Source organism: Lampris incognitus, chromosome 16, assembly GCF_029633865.1.
Source record: "Lampris incognitus isolate fLamInc1 chromosome 16, fLamInc1.hap2, whole genome shotgun sequence".
Taxonomy (NCBI): Eukaryota; Metazoa; Chordata; class Actinopteri; order Lampriformes; family Lampridae; genus Lampris; species Lampris incognitus.
Window position 1 is genome coordinate 19314311 of NC_079226.1, and position 2832 is coordinate 19317142.

Consider the following 2832-nt stretch of genomic DNA (forward strand, 5'->3'; position numbering starts at 1 on the left):
TTTGAGAGAAGCTCGATGGTGTTCTCATCTGTATTGTGTTGTAGTGATGGTTACTTACTTAGCCAGGGGCTCTGGTGGCTTGCTGTGCTTACATTCCTGTATTCGAGGGGCATGCGCCAAAGTTTATTGCATATATTTACAAACCCCAATTCCAATGAAGTTGGGATGTTGTGTAAAACGTGAATAAAAACTGAATACGATGATTTGCAAATCCTTTTCGACCTATGTTCAATTGAATACACTACAAAGACGAGATATTTAATGTTCAAACTGATAAATGTTATTGTTTTTTGCAAATATTCACTCATTTTGAATTTGATGCTTACAACACGTTCCAAAGAAGCTGGGACAGGGGCAACAAAAGACTGGGAAAGTTGAGGAATGCTCAAAAAACACCTGTTTGGAACATTCCACAGGTGAACAGGTTAATTGGAAACAAGCAAGGATGGGGCGAGGGTCACCCCTTTGTGAACAACTGCGTGAGCAAATAGTCCAACAGTTTAAGAACAACGTTTCTCAACGTACACTTGCAAGGAGTTTAGGGATTTCATCACCTACAGTCCATAATATCATCAAAAGATTCAGAGAATCCGGAGAAATCTCTGCACGTAAGTGGCAAGGCTGAAAACCAACATTGAATGCCCGTGACCTTCGACCTCTCAGGCGGCACTGCATTAAAAGCTGACATCATTCTGTAAAGGATATTACCACGTGGGCTCAGGAACACTTGGGAAAACCATTGTCAGTTAACACAGTTCATCGCTACATCTACAAGTACAAGTTAAAACTCTACCATGCAAAGCGAAAGCCATATATCAACAACACCCAGAAACGCCGCCGGCTTCTCTGGGCCCAAGCTCATCTGAGATGGACTGACGCAAAGTGGGAAAGTGTGCTGTGGTCTGACGAGTCCACATTTCACATTGTTTTTGGAAATCATGGACGTCGTGTCCTCCAGGCTAAAGAGGAAAAGGACCATCCAGATTGTTATCAGTGCAAAGTTCAAAAGCCAGCATCTGTGATGGTATGGGGGTGTGTTAGTGCCCATGGCATCATGGGTAACTTGCACATCTGTGAATGCACCATTAGTGCTGAAAGGTACATACAGGTTTTGGAGCAACATATGCTGCCATCCAAGTGACGTCTTTTTCAGGGACGTCCCTGCTTATTTCAGCAAGACAATGCCAAGCCACATTCTGCACGTGTTACAACAGCGGGGCTTCGTAGTAAAAGAGTGCGGGTACTAGACTGGCCTGCCTGCAGTCCAGACCTGTCTCCCATTGCAAATGTGTGGTGTATCATGAAGCGCAAAATACGACAACGGAGACCCCGGACTGTTGAGCAACTGAAGTCGTACATCAAGCAAGAATGGGAAAGAATTCCACCTACAAAGCTTCAACAATGAGTGTCAACAGTTCCCAAACGCTTATTGAGTGTTGTTAAAAGGAAAGGTGATGTAACACAGTGGTGGACATGCCCCTGTCCCAGCTTTTTTGGAACGTGTTGCAGGCATCAAATTCAAAATGAGCGAGTATTTGCAAAGAAACTAATGTTTATCAGTTTGAACATTAAATATCTTGTCTTTGTAGTGTATTCAATTGAATATAGGTCGAAAAGGATTTGCAAATCATTGTATTCTGTTTTTATTTACATTTTACACAACGTCCCGACTTCATTGGAATTGGGGTTTGTAGTAGTGTAGAGCAGCCCAATCTATCCATCCATTATCCGAACCGCTTATCCTGCTCTCAGGGTCGCGGGGATGCTGGAGCTACCCCAGCAGCCATTGGGCGGCAGGCGGGGAGACACCCTGGACAGGCCGCCAGGCCATCACACAGGGCCGATACACACACACATTCATACCTAGGGACAATTTAGTACGGCCGATTCACCTGACCTACATGTCTTTGGACTGTGGGAGGAAACCGGAGCACCTGGAGGATACCCATGCAGACATGGGTAGAACATGCAAACTCCACACAGAGGATGACCCGGGACGACCCTCAAGATTGGACTACCCCAGGGGTCATCCCAATCTAACCCCTCCATTTCTTCTATCTAGTTTAAGAGGGTATCTAAAGCTTAAAATGGTATGGAAGGTGGAGCTAATAGGAAGTTATAGTCACAGACGGATTATGCGAAAAATAGGCCCCTGGGCATGGACATGTAAAAGCCCCCACCCTCAGCAGGGCAGGTACACTGACTTGCAGCCAACGGCACAATAGCTAAATTCACCTGTACCTCAACAGGATATACAGTGCACATGCACACAATGCCAACAGTGTATTAACTAAGACACACATTTACCTGCAATGTCCTGCAGTTTCCTTCAGTAGGACCGCTGGGGCTCTGTTATTGATATGAATGACCAAGTCCTTTGACTATGTGACAAGAAATGCTAAGTTAATAACAGTGACTTCACACAGAGGCTCTGGCTTAGGGGCCCCCTGAGCCTTTGGGCCCCATAGGCCCTTTCAGTAATCCACCCATGGTTATAACATAGCACATCATGTCTAGTCTTGTTTTGTGGGTCTTAAAACACCGGTTATCCACGGGACGCGGTGGCTAGTGCAGTACAATATGTACAATTTACATTCAAGAGTCGACAATTTAAAAGACCACAAGATTTTTTTTTAAATTTTATTTTCACATACAGATTTTTTCAAAATATATATCTCTTTGTTTTGAGCAATTCCTTGCAGCGCTGCCAATTACAATATAGTTAACCGAATGATTGCTACGTAGCACACTGATTTCACAGCACATCGACACATGCCTGTCATGGGCATACATATGAAATCATCAGAACTGCTACCAGGCCATATACATCAT